This window comes from Balaenoptera borealis, assembly GCF_965194805.1.
Source record: "Balaenoptera borealis genome assembly, chromosome: 1".
Classification (NCBI taxonomy): domain Eukaryota; kingdom Metazoa; phylum Chordata; class Mammalia; order Artiodactyla; family Balaenopteridae; genus Balaenoptera; species Balaenoptera borealis.
Genome location: NC_138860.1, coordinates 6,074,431 through 6,096,481, shown reverse-complemented (window position 1 = coordinate 6,096,481; position 22,051 = coordinate 6,074,431). Strand labels below are relative to the sequence as shown.

The 22,051-nt window shown below is 36.8% G+C and overlaps 1 protein-coding gene and 1 pseudogene across 9 annotated transcripts in view; one reads left to right on the top strand and one right to left on the bottom strand.

The window, feature by feature from the left end:
• Positions 1-22,051, bottom strand: part of KCNT2 (potassium sodium-activated channel subfamily T member 2) — a 376,144-nt gene that overhangs the window by 344,106 nt on the left and 9,987 nt on the right. Inside the window, exon 2 of one of the 8 annotated variants that reach the window (XM_082394260.1) lies at positions 3,787-3,844. The exons of the other annotated variants lie outside the window; for them this stretch is intronic. The gene's annotated coding sequence lies outside the window, so the exon portion shown is untranslated. The remainder of the gene's footprint in view (positions 1-3,786; positions 3,845-22,051) is intronic. 8 annotated transcript variants of the gene reach the window in all.
• LOC309630422 (large ribosomal subunit protein uL11m pseudogene) lies at positions 13,146-22,010 on the top strand (annotated as a pseudogene). The gene has a single exon. The product of its transcript is annotated as a large ribosomal subunit protein uL11m pseudogene (transcript).

The following is a 22,051-nucleotide window of genomic DNA, read 5'->3' as shown; positions in this document are numbered from 1 at the left end:
AAACAGAAACAGACTCACAGACATAGAAAACAAATTTATGGTTACCAAAGGGGAGAGGGAGAGAGGCAGAGATACATTAGGAGTATGGGATTAACAGATACTACTATAACATAAAATAGGTAACTAACAAGGATCTACAGTATAGTACAGGGAACTACATTCAATATCTTGTAATGACCTGAAAATCATAACTAAGTCACTTTAAGGTACTCCTGAAACTAGCACAAAATCGTAAATCAACTATACTTCACTTTGATAAAAACCACCACCAACAACAAAAATGCAATGTCTAATGTGGGCACCTTCGGTACTAAACAAAAAGAGTTACTTTCCTTTTTATGCAAACAGGCAAAGTGAATCTGCAAAAGTGAAGCTGAGATTTGAGAGGATTTGGGGGATTAGGTAGAAGGACAGAGGGCAAATTGTGCAAGCTGCCTTACCAAAGAAGGTCAAGTTCCCAGTTTCTTCAGTCCTGACCACTATCTTAGTACCTCTAACAAACACTCAAGACAGGGCATCTTGGACTGGGCTTGGTTCAAAGACCACAATTGGTTCTGAATTGTGTTCTCACCACATCATTTACTTTGCAGTGATCCATCATTGCATGCTTAAGCTGCATAAGCTTATCCAAACTAGAAAAAAAAGTAGAATAAAGTCTGATGAAGGTTGGGAAAGAGTAAAATATAGAAGATTATGAGAATAGAGATCTATAGAAAAGAAAGTCTTCCTAAAAATGCTGAGACAAAGGCTAATAAGTAAGTAATGGCTGGTCAAAAATATGGCTGGGTGGCAGGGTGTGGGTGGAGTGCAATGTCTCTGGAGGTGGTCACTCCTTCCAGACAGAGGAGCTCTCAGACATCAGCCAGAGATGGAAACCCTGAGGCAAAAAAATTAAGACAACTCTCAATGGTCTAGATGAGAAGGATGACCGCATCCATTATAGAAGTAAGAACGAAAATGGAGACATTTACATGAGCCGTCTATGAGCTGAATCAGTGAGATTCACGCTAAACCAAGGTTTAGGTAGAATTTCATGCTCCTGGTTTGGGCAACTGGTTGTGTGTTGCTACCATTCCCCCAAAACAAAATACCAGAGAAGAGATAGTTGTAAAGAGACAAAATTAATTTTGGATACTCTACACTGAGGTGTCTCTTGAATGTCAGCTATGCAAAGATGTTCAGTGGGAAAAGGTAAATATAATTTTAGGTATATATAAATTTAGATAAAGGAGCAAGACAAATATAGAGATTTGGAAATCATCAATGCATCATTAAAGTTACTAAAATTTGAGTGAAATGAACTAGAAAGAGGTAAGAAGTGAAGAGAGCAAAACACCAAGAAAGGGCCCTTGGTAAACCATAATTTTTAGGAGTAAGTAAAAGAAAGGAAAACCTATAAAGGAGAACTAAGAAAGAACGTACAGGACATAAACTGAAGGAGAATGATGTAGAAATCAGGAGAAGGAGGTTTTGGGAATTCCCTGGTGGTCCAGTGGTTAGGACACTGTACTTTCACTGCCAGGGCCCAGGTTCAATGCCTGGTCAGGGAACTAAGATCCCACAAGTGGCGTGGTGCTGCCCAAAAGAAAAATTAAAAAAAAAAAAAAAAAGAGAGAGAGAGAAAAAGATATCAAAAAAGAAGAAGAGGAGAAACAGAGAAAACTGTTCATTGGATCTGGCATAATAAAGATGATCAGAAACTCTAAGAGAAGTGTCAGTGGAGCAGTAAGACAAAAAGAAGTACAGGAAGTGGAGGGTAAATAAGAGGCAGAAAAGAAAATCAGAGGCTAGAAATGAATGGCGAGAATCCTGGAAGTGGAGTGGAAAGGGACTGAAGCTCTTGCTGACAGGTGAAAGTCAATCAGTTTGGTGCCAGTGAAGACATGAGGGCTGCAAGGACAAGAAGTCATACAGTGGGAGGTTGCAGGGTATGTTCCCAGAAGTAAAGCAATTCTGGTCACAGGAGGGTCCAGCCTTACAAGAGGATGCTGAAGAAAGCTGGACGTGAAAGTCATCAAAATAAAGGAACCACAGAGGCAAGATCCCAAAGGGGTCATTCACTAAGGTAAGGAAACTGAAAAGGGGAATAGCAGAATCTGGGATGAGAAGAAAAAACGGAACCTGTACCCATACCCTCCATGACTATGAAAGAACCACTAAAAGTTGGGAGAACACAGTGACGAGGAAAAAACAAAGGTCATAATAAAAAAAATGCACCTCAAAGATACGGAGATGTAATGGTCTATAATTTATAAGGTCAGCAACACACCCCCAGACCTGTGGTATGTGGGGAACAGCGTGAAAATGGGCAGTTTTCATGGAAAAGATGTTCACGTTACAGCTTGATTCCTATTAAAATGAGCAGATGTGGACTTCCCTGGTGGCGCAGTGGTTAAGAATCCACCTGCCAATGCAGGGGACACGGGTTCAAGCCCTGGTCAGGGAAGATCCCACATGCCGCGAAGCAAGTAAGCCAGTGCGCCACTACTACTGAGTCTGTGCTCTAGAGCCCGCAAGTCACAACTACTGAGCCCACGTGCCACAACTACTGAAGCCCATGCGCCTAAAGCCCGTGCTCTGCAACAAGAGAAGCCACCGCAATGAGAAGCCCGCGCACCGCAATGAAGAGCAGCTCCCACTTGCTGCAACTAGAGAAAGCCCATGCACAGCAACGAAGACCCAACGCAGCCAATAAATAAATAAATTTATTTTTAAAAAAAAAGATTTAAAATAAGCAGATGCAGCATCATGGATGGACCTAGATATTGAGTGAAGTAAGTCACAAAAAGACAAATATCATATAATAACGTTTATATGTAGAATCTAAAAAAAAGGGTACAAATGAACTTACAAAACAGAAGTAGAGTCACGGATGTAGAAAACAAACTTATGGTTACCAGGGGATAAGAGGGGGGAGGGATAAACTGGGAGACTGGGATTGACATATACACACTACTATATATAAAATGGATAACTAATAAGAACCTGCTGTATAGCACAGGGAACTCTTCTCAATACTCTGTAATGGCCTATTTGGGAAATCCAAAAAAGAGTGGATATATGTATATGTATAACTGATTCACTTTGCTGTACACGGGAAACTAACACAACATTGTAAATCAACTGTACTCCGATAAAAATTTTTAAAAATAAAATAATATAAGCAGGTGCAGTGGACTCTCTTTGAAAAATATTGAGTGCGTAAGAAAATGTATTTATGATGGTGCAAGAATTCCAGAAGATTCCGAAGAAAGTAGGGTTAGCAGAGAGGACAGTGTCTGCACAGTTAAATTAGCAGAGTGTGGGGATAAGACAAAGAATACAGATGAATGAACATATTCCCAGAAAAGTATATCACCAAACATTGCCATGACTAGAAATACTGTTGTCAAAAGGAAAATCCTGCCTTTTTTCCCTAACTGAATTTTTTGTTAATAGTAAATTGATAGGCTTTGCTAGAACAGGAACCTTGGGACTCAGGGTGAAATTACTTGGCTTCAAGATTCCATAATGGAATTCTGCTTAAGTTTCTAGGAAGACAAGTGGAGAGAAATATACAGCCAAAGGAAAATAGTCAAGACAGCTACTAAAATAAAAATTGAGGAAAAAAAAATTTTTAAACAGTAAGCAGTACAATTTACAATTTCTTCCACTATATCTCACCATAACAAACTATATATTTTTCACAGGTCCTTCCCTTGATCTCTTAACTGCAGTATTTAATAAGTGCTCATGGAAGAACAAAAGTCTTATTGTCTGTGACTAATGAAAGAAAGAAATCCTCACCTTGGAGCTTGACTCTCCAAAGCACAATCACCATATTTTGTTAAAATAGACTCAAAACCTAGGAAACAAAAGACAGCAATAAACTTTCACTATCAAGATTCAGCTTTTTTCAAAGCTACTTTATCTCACTCCCAAAGGCAGTAAGATTATTACCCTCATTTTATAGTTGAGGACTCTGAAAACTACAGAGATTAAATAATTGCCCAAGACCACACAGTTACTAACTACTATTTCAAGAGTGAGTGGCTTTTTTTCTTTCCTTGGCCATGCCATGAGGCATGCGAGATCTTAGATCCCTGACCAGGGATCGAACTCGGGCCACTGGCAGTGGAAGCATGGAGTCCTAAACACTGGACCGCCAGGGAATTCCCAAGAGTGAGTGGCTTTTGAATATCTCAGCTTTTATAGTTCAATGTGAATGTGAATTAAATAGTACTTGAATGGGGATGAAATATGCAGGAAAACAAAAAACAGGGAAAAAAATAAAACATTTAAAACAGAAAGCTGCTGCCCTATTGTCTTGGGAATAGCATGCCTTAAATGTGATGATTTACTTGAAATAATAAAAATCTTACTATTATTCATTTACATCATTAGCTTTTCCTAGCAGTCAAGGTCTATGTGTGATTTGTTCATCTTTTCCCTTTCTTTTTGTTGCTACCAGCACAGAGCAAAATAGAGATTTTACTAGCAAGCAAAAGCATTATCTTATTGTAAGCATTTTGAAATTTCATAAAAGCAGTAACCTTTATTGTTATTCCTAACACATGCACTGACGTGTCAATTTCCTTGTTTTTTTTCTTCTTTGCTTTTGTTTTGCCAATAATATGCATGTATGATGATATAAGAAAAATACATAAGGAAAGTAAATATATATAATGAGACAAGGATGATACCCAAGGAATGTAGAAAAGACTAATATAGCACTCCCTAGGCAACCATGTTATAAACTTCTTTTTTACAATGACCTAACACCTGCATAGTTATGGGCACTAATTAATAATTACTGTATCTAGAAACTGAAACATGTTTCTAGAGTACAGTATGGAAATACACGTTAAAAGCTTTAAAATTGACATGGTAATTCCACATTTAGGAATTTATTTTAGGAAAATCAACAGCACGGCCTTAGAAATGCTTACACATATTTGGAGACAAGAATGTGAACTATCAGCATGAAAGCAACCTAAAGCCTAATAACAATACAAATTAAATAAATATTATACACTCATATCATGGAATACTACACAATCATAAATAATCTCATTTCAGGAATCTACTTAAAGATACACTTCACTTAACAGATTTAATTAGATCTACTTGACAATATGTTAAGTGAAAATAGCAGTTGACAAAACTGTATCTTCAAGAGGACAGACAGCAGAAGTAAGAAGAACTACAATCCTGCAGCCTGGGGAACAAAAACCACATTCACAGAAAGACAAACAAGATGAAAAGGCAGAGGGCTATGTACCAGATGAAGGAACAAGATAAAACCCCAGAAAAAAAATTAAATGAACTGGAGATAGGCAACCTTCAAGAAAAAGAATTCAGAATAATTATAGTGAAGATGATCCAGGACCTCAGAAAAAGAATGGCGGCAAAGATCGAGAAGATATAAGAAATATTTAACAAAGACCTACAAGAACTAAAGAACAAACAGAGATGAACAATACAAATGCAGAGATGAACAATACAATATCCAAAATGAAAAGTATACTAGAAGGAATCAATAGCAGAACAACTGAGGCAGAGAATAGATAAGTGATGTGGAAGACAGAATGGTGGAATTCTGCAGAACAGAATAAAGAAAAAAGAATGAAAAGAAATGAAGACAGCCTAAGAGACCTCTGGGAAAACATTAAACGCAACAACATTTGCATTACAGGGGTCGCAGAAGGAGAAGAGAGAGAGAAAGGAACCAAGAAAATATTTGAAGAGATTATAGTCAAAAACTTCCCTAACATGGGAAAGGAAATAGCCACCCAAGTACAGGAAGTGCAGAGAGTCCCAGGCAGGATAAACCCAAGGAGAAACACGCCGAGACACATAGTAATCAAATTGGCAAAAATTAAGGACAAAGAAAACTTATTGAAAGCAACAAGGAAAAAACAACAAATATATACAAGGGAACTCCCATAAGGTTAACAGCTGATTTCTAAGCAGAAACTCTACAAGCCAGAAGGGAGTGGCATGATATATTAAAAGTGAAGAAAGGGAAGAACCTACAACCAAGATTACTCTACCCAGCAAGGATCTCATTCAGACTTGACAGAGAAATCAAAAGCTTTACAGACAAGCAAAAGCTAAGAGAATTCAGCATCACCAAACCACTCTACAACAAATGCTAAAGGAACTTCTCTAAGTGGGAAACACAAGAGAAGAATAGAACCTACAAAAACAAACCCAAAACAATTAAGAAAATGGTAATAGGAACATACGTATCAATAATTACCTTAAACATGAATGGATTAAATGCGCCAACCAAAAGACACAGGCTTGCTGAATGGATACAAAAACAAGACCCATATATATGCTGTCTACAAGAGACCCACTTCACACCTAGGGACACATACAGACTGAAAGTGAGGGGATGGAAAAAGATATTCCATGCAAATGGAAATCAAAAGAAAGCTGGAGTAGCAAGACTCGTATCAGATAAAATAGACTTTAAAATAAAGAATGTTACAAGAGACAAGGAAGGAAACTACATAATGAAAAGGAATCAATCCAAGTAGAAGATATAACAAATATAAATATATATGCACCCAACATAGGAACACCTCAATACATAAGGCAACTGCTAACAGCTATAAAAGTGGAAATCTACAGTAACACAGTAATAGTGGGGGACTTTAACACCTCACTTACACCAATGGACAGATCATTCAAACAGAAAATTACTAAGGAAACACAAGCTTTAAATGACACAATAGACCAGACAGATTTAATTAATATTTATAGGACATTCCATCCAAAAACAGCAGATTACACTTTCTTCTCAAGTGCACACGGAACATTCTCCAGGATAGATCACATCTTGGGTGACAAATCAAGCCTCAGTGAATTTAAGAAAATTGAAATCATATCAAGCATCTTTTCTGACCACAACGCTATGAGATTAGAAATCAATTACACGGGAAAAAATCGTAAAAAACACAAATACATGGAGGCTAAACAATATGTTACTAAATAACCAAGAGATTACTGAAGAAATCAAAAAGGAAATCAAAAAATACCTAGAGACAACTGACAACGAAAACACGATGATCTCAAACCTATGGGATTCAGCAAAAGCAGTTCTAAGAGGGAAGTTTATAGCAGTACAAGCCTACCTCAAGAAACAAGAAAAATCTCAAATAAACAATCTAACCTTACACCTAAGGGAACTAGAGAAAGAAAAACAAACAAAACCCAAAGGTAGTAGAAGGAAAGAAATCATAAAGAGCAGAGCAGAAACAAATGAAATAGAAACAAAGAAAACAATAGCAAAGATCAATAAAACTGTCAGCTGGTTCTTTGAGAAGATAAACAAAATTGATAAACCATTAGCCAGACTCATCAAGAAAAAGAGGGAGAGGACTCAAATCAATAAAATTAGAAATGAAAAAGGAGAAGTTACAACAGAGACTGTGGAAATACAAAGTATCCTAAGAGACTACTACAAGCAACTCTATGCCAAAAAAATGGACAACCTGGAAGAAATCGACAAATTCTTACAAAGGTATAACCTTCTAAGACTGAACCAGGAAGAAATAGAAAATATGAACAGACCAATCACAAGTAATGAAATTGAAACTGTGATTAAAAATCTTCCAACAGGGGGCTTCCCTGGTGGCGCAGCGTTTGAGAATCTGCCTGCTAATGCAGGGGACACGGGTTCGAGCCCTGGTCTGGGAAGATCCCACATGCCACGGAGCAACTAGGCCCGTGAGCCACAACTACTGAGCCGGCGCGTCTGGAGCCTGTGCTCCGCAACAAGAAAGGCCACGATAGTGAGAGGCCCGCGCACCGTGATGAAGAGTGGCCCCCGCTTGCCACAACTGGAGAAAGCCCTCGCACAGAAACGAAGACCCAACAAAGCCAAAAAAAAAATGAATAAAAAAAAAAATCATCCAACAAACAAAAGTCCAGGACCGGACGGCTTCACAGGTGAATCCTATCAAACATTTACAGAAGAGCTAACATCCATCCTTCTCAAACTCTTCCAAAAACCTACAGAGGAAGGAAAACTCCCAAACTCATTCTATGAGGCCACCATCACCCTGATACCAAAACCAGACAAAGATACTACAAAAAAAGAAAATTACAGACCAATATCACTGATGAATATAGATGCAAAAATCCTCAACAAAATACTAGCAAACAGAATCCAACAACATATTAAAAGGATCACGCACCATGATCAAGTGGGATTTATCCCAGGGATGCAAGGATTCTTCAATATACGCAAATCAATCAATGTGATACACCGTATTAACAAACTAAAGAATAAAAACCATATGATCATCTCAATAGATGTAGAAAAAGTTTTTGACAAAATTCAACACCCATTTATGATAAAAACTCTCCAGAAAGTAGGCATAGAGGGAACCTACCTCAACATAATAAAGGCCATATACGACAAACCCACAGCAAACATCATTCTCAATGGTGAAAAACTGAAAGCATTTCCTCTAAGATCAGGAACAAGACAAGGATTTCCACTCTTCCCACTACTGTTCAACATAGTTTTGGAAGTCCTAGCCACGGTAATCGGAGAAGAAAAAGAAATAAAAGGAATACAAATTGGAAAAGAAGAAGTAAAACTGTCACTGTTTGCAGATGACATGATACTATACACAGAGAATCCGAAAGATGTCACCAGAAAACTACTAGAGCTAATCAATGAATTTGGTAAAGCTGCAGGATACAAAATTAATGCACAGAAATCTCTTGCATTCCTGTATACTAATGATGAAAAATCTGAAAGAGAAATTAAGGAAACACTCTCATTTACCATTGCAACAAAAAGAATAAAATACCTAGGAATAAACCTTCCAAAGGAGACAAAAGATCTGTCTGCAGAAAACCATAAGACACTGATGAAAGAAATTAAAAATTTAACCAACAGATGGAGAGACATACCATGTTCTTCGATTGGAAGAATCAATATTGTGAAAATGACTATAGTACCCAAAGCAATCTACAGATTCAATGCAATCCCTATCAAATTACCAGTGGCATTTTTTACAGAACTAGAAAAAAAATCTTAAAATTTGTATGGAGACAAAAAAGACCCTGATTAGCCAAAGCAGTCTTGAGGGAAAAAACCGGAGCTGGATGAATCAGACTCCCTGACTTCAGAGTATACTATAAAGCTACAGTAATCAAGACAATATGGGACTGGTACAAAAACAGAAATATAGATCAATGAAACAGGATAGAAAGCCCAGAGATAAACCCATGCACCTATGGTCAACTAATCTATGACAAAGGAGGCAAGGATATACAGTGGAGACAAGACACTCTATTCAATAAGTGGTGCTGGGAAAACTGGACAGCTACATGTAAAAGAATGAAATTAGTACACTCCCTAACACCATACACAAAAATAAACTCAAAATGGATTAAAGACCTAAATGTAAGGCCAGACACTATCAAACTCTTAGAGGACAACATAGGCAGAACACTCTATGACATAAATCACAGCAAGATCCTTTTTGACTCATCTCCTAGAGAAATGGAATTTTAAAAAAATAAACAAATGGGACCTAACGAAACTTAAAAGCTTTTGCACAGCAAAGGAAATCATAAACAAGATGAAGACAACCCTCAGAATGGGAGAAAATATCTGCAAATGAAGCAACTGACAAAGGATTAATCTCCAAAATTTACAAGCAGCTCATGCAGCTCAATATCAAAAAAACAAACAACCCAATCCAAAAATGGGCCGAAGACCTAAATAGACATTTCTCCAAAGAAGATATACAGATTGCCAACAAACACATGAAAGAATGCTCAACATCATTAATCATTAGAGAAATGCAAATCAAAACTACAATGAGATATCATCTCACACCTGTCAGAATGGCCATCATCAAAAAATCTACAAACAATAAATGCTGGAGAGGGTGTGGAGAAAAGGGAACCCTCTTGCACTGTTGGTGGGAATGTAAATTGATACAGCCACTATGGAGAACAGTATGGAGGTTCCTTTAAAAACTACAAATAGAACTACTATACGACCCAGCAATCCCACTACTCTGAATATACCCTGAGAAAACCATAATTCAAAAAGAGTCATGCACCAAAATGTTCATTGCAGCTCTATTTACAAGAGCCAAGACATGGAAGCAACCTAAGTGTCCATCAACAGATGAATGGATAAAGAAGATGTGGCACATATATACAATAGAATATTACTCAGCCTTAAAAAGAAACGAAATTGAGTTATTTGTAGTGAGGTGGATGGACATAGAGTCTGTCATACAGAGTGAAGTAAGTCAGAAAGAGAAAAACAAATACCATATGCTAACACATATATATGGAATCTAAAAAAGAAAAAAAAAATGGTCATGAAGAACCTAGGGGCAAGACGGGAATAAAGACACAGACCTACTAGAGAATGGACTTAAGAATACGAGGAGGGGGAAGGGTAAGCTGGGACGAAGTGAGAGAGTGGCATGGACATATATACACTACCAAACGTAAAAGCAGATAGCTAGTGGGAAGCAGCCGCATAGCACAGGGAGATCAGCTCAGTGCTTTGTGACCACCTAGAGGGGTGGGATAGGGAGGGTGGGAGGGAGGGAGATGCAAGAGGGAGGAGATGTGGGAACATATGTATATGGATAGCTGATTCACTTTGTTATAAAGCAGAAACTGACACACCATTGTAAAGCAATTATACTCCAATCAAGATGTTAAAAAAAAAAAGAATGAAATTAGAACACTCCCTAACACCATACACAAAAATAAACTCAAAATGGGTTAGAGACCTAAATGTAAGACCGGACACTATAAAACTTAGAGGAAAACATAGGAAGAACACTCTTTGACATAAATCACAGCAAGATCTTTTTTGATCCACCTCCTAGAGTAATGGAAATTAAAACAAAAATAAACAAATGGGACCTAATGAAACTTCAGAGCTTTTGCAAAGCAAAGGAAACTACAAACAAGATGAAAAGACAACCCTCAGAATGGGAGAAAATATTTGCAAACGAATCAGCGGACAAAGAATTAATCTCCAAAATATATAAACAGCTCATGCAGCTCAATATCAAAAAAAAAAACAACCCAATCCAAAAATGGGCCAAAGACCTAAAAAGACATTTCTCCAAAGAAGATATAGAGATGGCCAAGAAGCACATAAAAAGCTGCTCAACATCACTAATTATTAAAGAAATGCAAATCAAAAGTACAATGAGGTATCACCTAACACCAGTTAGAATGGGCATCATCAGAAAATCTACAAACAACAAATGCTGGAGAGGGTGTGGAGAAAAGGGAACCCCCTTGCACTGTTGGTGAGAATGTAAATTGACACTATGGAGAACTGTATGGAGGTTCCTTAAAAAACTAAAACTAGAATTACCATATGACCCAGCAATCACACTACTGGGCATATACCCAGAGAAAACCGTAATTCATAAAGACACATGCACCCCAATGTTCATTGCAGCACTGTTTACAATAGCCAGGTCATGGAAGCAACCTAAATGCCCATCAACAGATGAATGGATAAAGAAGTGGTACATATATACAATGGAATATTACTCAGCCATAAAAAGGAATGAAATTGGGTCATTGTAGAGACGTGGATGGATCTAGAGACTGTCATACAGAGTGAAGTACATCAGAAAGAGAAAAACAAATACCGTATATTAATGCATATATGTGGAACCTAGAAAAATGGTACAGATGATCCGGTTTGCAGGGCAGAAATAGAGACACAGATGTAGAGAACAAACATATGGACGCCAAGGGGGGAAAGTGGTGGGGTAGGGGTGGTGGTGTGATGAATTGGGAGATTGGGATTGACATATATACATTAATATGTATAAAATGGATAACTAATAAGAACCTGCTGTATAAAAAATAAATTAAATTTAAAAAACAAAAAAAAAACTATCTTCTCTGGTAAAACTCCATTCATGTAAACAAAATCCATTAAAGTCACTACAAATAAAATAAACAATATGTATACATAGATATGCAAATAGTCAAAGTATTTTATGTATTCTTTGAACAATTTTACACATTAAAATGTATCAACCATATTTAAAAATGTTATAAAAAATACTATTTAGCATAGTATTTGTAGTCCAGAAGTTATTGGGACTAAAGAATAAAGTTTGATTTTTAAAATAAAAGAATAAAATTATTTGAATGATCTACTATCAACTGAGTTTTCTAATAAATTTAAACATAATATTTTGCCTCATTTTTCTGTTCTAAAACTAAAACTAGCTATCGTTGGGGTGTCTACACAATCCAAAGACAACCTCCCTGAAAAGAGCCACATCCTTCTCAATCTAAGAAGTTGCCCCTCCCTTATAAAAGTATGAATAGGTATATTTGTGGCATTTATTATATTCATTGACACATTATATTTAGCTACCACTGCCTATCCCTGATATTCTTGGATCTCTATGGGTGTTTTGAAAATATCTAACTTTCCCTTTTATTCATTGTGTCAGTTATTGAATCCAAAGCCTATCATATTCATGTCATTTCATTAAAAGCAGCCTTTAATTTAGGCATATAAATAGTTAAATCAATTTTTACTAAGCATTACCTAGGATGTGCTCCTATAAACCTTCTAAAAGACATTTTTTAAATAAAAGAAATGGCTTTCCTCTTGCTTTCCTCATTCCTATACCAGAGAAAACATTTTTGTAGCCACTGTTGTTTTAAAAACAGCATGGCCTGCTAGACTTTGGGAAATCACCAAAATGTTAAAGAAGATATTAAAAGGAATAAGGCTAAGGGCACTACTTCTTTTCAAGCATTACCTGATCAGTTACGGTCCCTCTTTCTCATAATTCATCTTAAATATGCCAGATCAGCAAAATTATAAAAGGAACTATATAAAAATTCCACACCTGCCCTACGTGATCAAGAGATGCCTGCTACTGCCAGACCCCACATTTATTAATGAGCAGAACATATTATAATTGTTACAAGAAAGACTTGTTACAAGAAAGAGATAAAGTGCTGTAGTCACTGGGATGCAGGCCAGGTTTTAGAAGATGTCCCAGTCCCCCTCCTCCTCTTCCCCCTCCCCCTCCTCCCCCCTCCTCCTCCCCCCTTCCTCCTCCCCACCTCCCCCTTGCTGTAGACCTGAAATGAATTAAGGTCGGGAACTCCGCATCATGTCAAGGCTAAGCCAGGCCACTCAGGCCCTCAGGAAGCCCGAGGCCAGCGACATGATCCGGACCATTGGCCCGGGCCCCCGCTAGGCCCCGTCCTGGGTCAGCAAGGCGTTTCTGTCAACCAGTTCGGTAAGGAGTTCAACGAGAAGACCAAGGACATCAAAGAAGGCATTTCTCTGCCTACCAAGATTTTTGTGAAGCCTGACAGGGCATTTGAAATCAAAATTGGCCAACCCACTGTTTCCTACTTCCTGAAGGCAGCTTCTGGGATTGAGAAGGGGGCCCCGCACACAGGGAAAGAAGTGGCAGGCCTGGTGCCACTGAAGCACGTGTAGGAGATCACCGGTGTCAAAGCTCAGGATAACGCCTTTGCCCTGCAGGACGTGCCCTGTCCTCTGTTGTCCACTCCATCATTGCATCTGCCCGTTCCCTGGGCATTTGCCTGGTGAAGGACCTCTGTTCTGAAGAGCTGGCAGCTTTCCACAAGGAGCGAGCCCTGTTCCTGGCTGCTCAGAAAGAGGCAGATTTGGCAGCCCAGGCAGAAGCTGCCAAGAAGTGACCCCTGTCCCCCACCCTCCAGGATTTTGAAGGGGGCCAGTTAGGAAGGCTGGGACAGAGGGGAGGAAGGGAGGTCACATCAACCTGACCTCTCCCTGGCAGAGTTCAGCCCACCTGTTTCCCCATAACCTGGCAGGACCTTCAGTCTCTTCACTGCTCTTCCAGATAATGTAGGATGTGCTTTTTCAGGTAAAAAATGACTCTTCAGTGAGGGGGGTTGGTGTGGTTGGTCTACATTAAAATTTTAGATAAAAAAAAGCTCCTGCTTCTAAATTGACATTTTGAGTAATATCACCTGGCAGTAAGGAAGCATTCACCTCAGCTACACCTTATATATCTATATTATATATAGATATAGATCTATATCTATCTATATATCTGTATTCCCTTCCTTATTATCTACTATCAGCACCAAAAATACCAAAACTTCCTCAACACCTATATGATTAAATGTTGACTCTGTGAAAAGAAGCTTTGCACTCTCAAGACCCGTTAACTACCATAACATAGGGATGATTTACAGAGGCTCACAATTTTCCAAAGGGTCCAGTTACAAGTTAGTGCAGTGTTTATAACATTATAATTGTTTGTTTTGTTTTGTTTTTTGGCCGCACTGCGCAGCGTGCAGTATCTTTGTTCGGGACCAGGGATCGAACCCGTGCCCCCTGTAGTGGAAGTACAGAGTCTTAACCCTGGACCGCCAGGGAAGTGCCTATAACGTTATAATTTTCATAAGGGAATTTAAGAACCTTCCCATATTGGACCATTCTGTTTATCAAGAGAAGACTTAGGATACCTGCTGAGATTACAATTTCCTCTGAGAACTGCTCAGAAATGAAGGCAAACAAACAGTTAAAGAATTACACTTAGAATTATACTTAGAATTGGAATTATGGGTTCCCTACCCCAATAGCCATATCACTTGCCTAACTTCCATCCCTCCTCACCCACCCACCAACACACACACATACATTTTTTTTTTCCCCATAAACAAACCTGATTTTGTTTGCACACCTTGAAGTGGCAAAGTTCTTCAGAGGAGGCTGAGTCCGCCTCCAGCCCCCGAGGTCTCATTGCTCTGGCCATGGTTTGGTTTGGGCACAGCACAAACCAACTCCAGCCAACAGCACATGAGAGCATATCTGTCAGGATGCCTCTGGCAACGCTTTTCTCACTTTAAAGAAGGGCTTAATACAAGGACAATTCTTTTGTCTACCTCTTGACTTTGTCACTGGAACCAGAGGAGCCATTCAGGGACCAAGGGGACAAGCTCCAGGAGACAGAGTAACACATGTCAATGGAAGCCATGGAGAAAACAGACATATCCTGGGGTCTAAAGTCAACCCTGAAACTATAGTAGTTCCAGACATCTTGTTTTATTGAGTGTATCTTAGCTGGGTTTTCTAGGATTTGCCACTGAGAGAACAGAGACTTTCTGCTACTGTGTCAGGCATTTAAATTCTCTTTAGTTGAAGAAATAGACTCACAGACATAGAAAACAAACCTATGGTTCCCAAAGGGGAGAGGGGGGTGGGGGAGGGATAAATTAGGAGGTTGGGATTAACATATACACACTACTATATATAAAATATGTAACCAACAAGGACCTACTGTATAGCACAGGGAACTCTACTTAATATCTTGTAATAACCTATAATGGAAGGGAATCTGAAGAAGAATATATACATATGTATAACTGAATGTATAACTGAACTGCTATGCTGTACACATGAAACTAACATGATATAGTAAATGAACTATACTTCAATAAAAAAAGAAGAAAAAAATAAAAATAAAAAATAAATTATCTTTAGTTGAGTTTCTGCCTATAAAATGCAACATGAGATTGGTTTACCTTTCCATACATGTTGTGAAGAATACAAAACCAATAAATTTTAAAAGGATTAAATACAATATAATAGCTTTTTTATGTATTAATGTACATAATATCGTCACATAATTCTTTTTCCCCTGTGCTAGCTCCACAATTTACTCATACTTATTTTTATGTAGTATGCTATACAATAATTGCTTGTTTATTTGTCCTTCTCTCCTTTCTAAGATAAATGAAGGTGGGAACACCTTATTCTTTGTTTTCATAGGCTTAGCACAGACCACAATTCATGGTCAGGCCTTAACTATTGCTTGTTGAATTGAATTCAATGTTATCAATAATGAAAATGAGTATATTAAAGAGCACCTTCCTTGGATGTTTTGCAAGGCATAATTAGATACTAGAGATTTTGCTCCCTAGAATTTATAACCCCAGTGAATAATATCAAGTTGCACTGCACAAACATGACAAACACTAACCCAAATTGATCCTCTTTTCATATTTCCTCTCATTTCACAACATTGATATTCTTCACCCCGATCCATTTTCACATTTGTTAATGACACTTCCAAAGTATTTTATTGAATTCTTTTTTTTTTTTGGCCATTTTCACTATCACTGCTCTACCTCTTTTATCCCATTAAAGTAGCTTAATGAATTTCCTACTCTTCCAGTAGTTTCTAAAGCTACAACTTTAATCACGCCACTTCTTTATTCAAAACCTTTCAACAATTCCCCACAGTCTACAGAAAAAAAAAAAAAAAAATCACACTCTTCAACTTGGCAATATAAGTTCTCCTACAGTCTTCCCCCAAACCACTGATATCCATTATTGATCCACAAGTATCCTATACTATGTCCAATCTAGTCTACTTCCTGCATCTTTTCCTAGAACATGCCCCATGGAAGACCCACCATACCTCTGGGCTAGCCATTACTACTTTTTGTCTAATACATGAATCCTAATATATAAAATTTACTTTCTAAACTCTCCAAGAAGCTCTTTCTAATACTCCCATAATACTGTCCCTTGTACCGTGTTCTACTTTATGGGAGTTATTTTGCATGTCTTATGTCTCCCACACAATATAAGCTCAAGGATGGTATGAGCGTGGGATTGTATCATTCAAGTACCTCGCATACATCATCCTAACTCATATGGTAGCAGGCATAAGTTCAATGTGAACACAATTTGAGATGCACAGAGGAACTTCCCCTCACTTTATTATACGGGTTTACTAAAAGGAGACATTACTTGGAATATGTAGTAGGAGGAACAGAATCAGCAAGTCAGAGCAACTTTATAATGAACATTAGTCTTTTTTTAAAAAACACATTTAATTTTATATTTCTGTAAGCGACTAGAGTTTGTTTCTCTCCTACCTGCCATGTGGTAAAGAGATGTATTATAAGCTTCTTTCTGATACTGAAGAGGAGAATGAAGTGTAATCAAAAGTGTTCATTCTATTGGACAAAAACAGCAGGTAAAGATCTGACTTGGTAAATAGAATAATAATTGGAATATACATGTTTTGGAAGAATGTGCCTCCTTCTATTCAAAGACTTGGAACATGTTTAGATAACTGTCACTGATATATTTCACATATTTTTTATTCCTCTAGAAAATCATTCTATTCACACTAACACTGCAAAATTAAACATACTCAACTATTATAAGCACTGTTCCTCAATTAAAAAAAAAACTTTTTTTTACAGTATTTAAGACCAAAAGAATTCCTTCTGTTCATCCCAATTATGTAAGTATTACTACCACTACCTATCTGATCTTTTCAACACCTCCACAAGTCTCTTGGACAATGGCACTGCTGGCTGTCAAGCAGACTGATGGCTTTCACTGAGCAGCCCTATATGTAAAATTCAGAATTCACTTTAACAGTCATTTGAACTGTCACTGTACGAATTATGGACTGAAGCACATTCTGCTTTGCCATTTTGAAAGGAAAGCTTCTTGTGAATATTAAACTAGAAGTGGGAATGGCATTTTCAACTCAAATGATTTAAACTACATACCTGGGTTTAGAAGGAGCTTTAAAAAACTATTTTGTTTCCATGGAGAAAAACATCTCAAATTCAAATGATCTTGTACTTTTATTATAATAATGTATATATGTATGTATGTGGTGCACATATATATTCATGCTGTGACTTTTTTTTCTTTTAAAAATATCTTCCTTATATTACAGAATTAAAATTCTTGGAGCCTTTGTGTAAACCACGTGTGTTAAATAATATAGGAAGATCCAAAATGAATTGAAGACATGACTTTTTCCCTAGAAAGTTATATGTTATACCTGAAATAACATGTGAGTAATTGTAAAACAACATCATGATACGTAAAATATATTGAATAGCCTGAGTGATTTCAAAGATTTCATTAGTAACTCTGGCTCTGTGTTTGGATTTGGGTCCAATCATGAAGCGGGGGGATGACGTGAACAGGAAGAGATGCCAGGAAGCCTCAGAACGTGGTGTGATACCAGCAAAGGCAATGAAGTGGATATCAGTATGGGAGGTGGGGAGTGATTTCTGTGAGTAACTACAGTGACTAAATTTCAAAAAGCAGTTTAGGAAAAATTAATGAAGATATTATGTGCTCATAGACTGGAAGAATTAATATTGTTAAAATGTCCATACTACCCAAGGTAATCTAGAGATTCAATACAATCCTTATCAAGAGTCCAATAGTGTTTTTTCACAGAAATAGAACAAACAACCCTAAAATTTATTTGGAATCATAAAAGACCCCAAATAGCCAAAGCAATCTTGAGAAATAAGAACAAAGCTGGAGGCAACATGCTCTCTGATGCCAAACTATATTACAAAGCTATAGTAATCAAAACAGTAAGGTATTAGTATAAAAACAGACACTAGATCAATGGAACAGAATAGGGAACCCAAAAATAAACCCATGCATATATGTTCAATTAGTTTACAACAAAGGAGGCAAGAATATACAATTAGGGCAAGGACAGTCTCATCAATAAATGGTGTTGGGAAAATTAGGCAGCCACGTTGAAAAGAATGAAACTGGACAATGATATTACACCATGCAAAAAATTAACTCAAAGTGGATTGATTAAAGACTTAAACATAAGACCTGAAACTATGAAACTCCTAGAAGAAACCGTAGGCGGTAAGGTCTTGACATAGGCCTTGGTGATCATTTTGAATCTGACACCAAAAGCAAAAGCAACAAAAGCAAAACTAAACAAGTGAGACTACTTCAAACTAAAAAGCTTCTACACAGGAAAGGAAACCATCAACAAACTGAAAAGGCTGCCTACCAAATAGGAGAAAATATTTGCAACTGATAAATCTGATAAGGGGCTGATATCCAAAATATATAAAGAATTCATACAACTCAATAGCAAAAAAGCAAGCAATCTGATTTTTAAAATGGGCAGAAAATCTGAATAGACATTTTTTTCAAAAAGACATACAGACGGCCAAAAGGCCAATGAAAGATGCTCAGCATCATTAATCATCAGGAAAAAGTTAAACAAAACCACAGTGAGTGGGGTGGTGGTGGTGGTGGTGGGATGAATTGGGAGATGGGATTGACATGTATACACTAATACGTATAAAATAGATAACTAATAAGGACCTGTTATATAAAAAATAAAATAAAATAAAATTCAAAAAAAAAATCAAACCACAGTGAGATATCACTTCACACCTAGTCAGAATGGCTATTATCAAAATAACAACTGTTGGAGAGGTTTTGAAGAAAAGAGAACCCTCGTGCACTGCTGATGGGAATGTAAATTGGTGCAGTCCCATAGAAAACACTATAAATTTCTTCAAAAAATTAAAAATAGAACTATGATATGATCCAGCAATTCCACTTGTGGGTATTTATCTGAAAAAAAGAAAACACTAACTCAAAAGGATATATGCAACCCTATGTTCATAGCAATATTATTCATAATAGCCAAGATATAGAAACAACCTAGGAGTCCCCTGATGGATGAATGAATAAAGAAAGTATATCAAATATATATGTGTGTGTGTATATATACATATATATTTCAGCTAAAAAAAAAAAAATGAAATCTTGTCATTTGTTACAAATGGTGTTGGAAAAATTGGGGAGCCACATTGAAAAGAATGAAAATGGACAACAATATTACACCATGCAAAAAGTTAACTCAAAGTGGATTAAAGACTTAAACATAAGACCTAAAACTATAAAACTCCTAGAAGAAAACATAGGTGGTAAGGTCCTTGACATAGGTCTTGGTGATCATTTTGAATCTGACACCAAAATGGTGTCAGATGGACCTCGAGGGCATTCTGCTAAGTGAAATAAGTCAGACAGAGAAAGACAAATAAAATATGATCTCTCTTTCATGTGGAATCTAAAAAAATAGTAAGTTTTTTAAAAAAGAAAAAGCTCATAGATACAAAGAATAGATTGGTGGTTGCAGAGGCTGGGAGAGGGAGTTGGAGAAATGGGTGAATTGTTTGTTTTCATTTAAATAAATTGACTTATTTAAAAGAAAAAACTGCGACTGCAGTTTGAAGACATAAAAATGTGTTTTCAGGAAAAAAAAAATTAATGGAGGAGTCAGTTAATGAACATTGAATACTGGGCTGAGCATTTTAAATTTTACATAATAAGCATCAGTGACATGAATATTATGTTAAAATTATGTTAAGAAGATTCTGATGAAAATGTTTAAGTTGAATGAGACTTGAGCTGGCCATGGAGATTATTGGAGGTGGGGTGCAAAGAACAGGCTTGGAACAATGAAGCATGCTAGCAAGAGCTATATTAATTTAAATAAGAAGGAATGAAATCCTACCAAAAAAGAATAGATGGAGATCAAGAACTAAAAAAGCAAGCTGAAAAAATAATACAAAACTACTGTGAGTTTTGAAATGCAGAATTCTGGAGGATTATAATGATATTGGTGATGGTGGATAAACTGAAAAAATATTCTAGTTTGAGGTTATTTGTATCAATTAATTAGCAACCAGAAGTCTGCTATAAAAACTATGTGCTTAATATATATCTCTATCTATGTATATGAAGATACATAGGGCTATATAAATAACTAAATTCAGGATATTTACAAAGTCTTTATATAATGTTAAATTGTATGATATTTAAGTATTTGTGGGAAAATAAATGAATTAATCTAACCGTTGTGAGGAGGTGAGAATAACTACAATTCAGTCTTGTGTTTTGGTTAGAATCTTGGTAGATTCTCCATGAAGTGAGTCATCCTACCCACTATTGAGTACATTTATACTTCAGGTTCACAACGAAGAATATAACCCTAAAGTCTTTGCATTCTTAATTATTAATCAAAGCCATCTATATTAAAAAAGTTTTTAAGAAAGATTACATGAAAGACTCAGTAACCTCAGGAGTTTCTCTTTTTTCTTTTGTCCTAAAATATGTATCTGAAATACGTGTATGTCCTGTAGATCTACTTTAAGTGAATAATTCTTTCTAGTTATATCAGAACCTGACAGTGAGATGTCACAAAAGTCTTATGAAATTTGCTCTTCTTTTATGACAGGAAAGTGGGTGAGGATATTGTACACTAACCAAGATCCACGGGACCAATGTCCTTTCAATCTGAACACCAAGGAAAGCTGTATTTCTCCTGAACTGCTGGTTTATTTCTCATCTATGTGACCGATCATGTCTTTGCTCTAACTCTGTGGTCCATCTCTGGTAACTACATAGGAACTAATGGAATTCATATTGTGTACCAACTCTACACCTGATTCATTTTTACCCCCTTATTATATTTTTCTTCAGCTGTTTTTTTCTATTTATGCTATTGCACAAATTTATGTGAACCACTGCAAATCTTTTTTGGAACAGGTGAAACATACTAATAGGTATACCTAAATGTTAAGGCCTCCATCAAGTAATTTGACATTACCACATTTAGATGTCATAACATCTCTGCAAGAGGATTTTCATGATCACCAGCACAATTATTGAGAAAAATGAATTTCAGGTGGGTACAAATACCTTAGGGAGTAGAAGTATAAGTAGAAAACCCTAAAGTTCTACTGAGAAACATTAAAAAAACCTACCCATATCAAAAGAAAGGTAATTGTTGTGAATTGTTGTGACTCCTGGGATGTCAATTACCCTTAGCTTGTTTCTACTATAAATAAATAAATATTTAAGTAAACAAAATCTCTGCTTTGTTTGTTTCACTAATCTCCTATTTCAATCCACTTTCTTCAGACTGTCAAAAGAACAATGCTCTATATGGAGAGGGGAAAAATTCTTTTCTCCCAGAAAATATTACCAACTTCAAAAATGCCATAACTTTCCTCGAGTTAACTCATTGTGATGCTGACCTAAAGGGATGCAGATGCTATGTGATTCTTCTACCTTCCAAAGCATTCACATTTGTTTGCGTTTTGTTCTTTCTGTTATTTCATAGCATTAAATCACATCTGTTTAGTTGTAAACATAGGGTGTAGGCATAATAATTAGATTCTGATTCTAGCTCTTAGGATT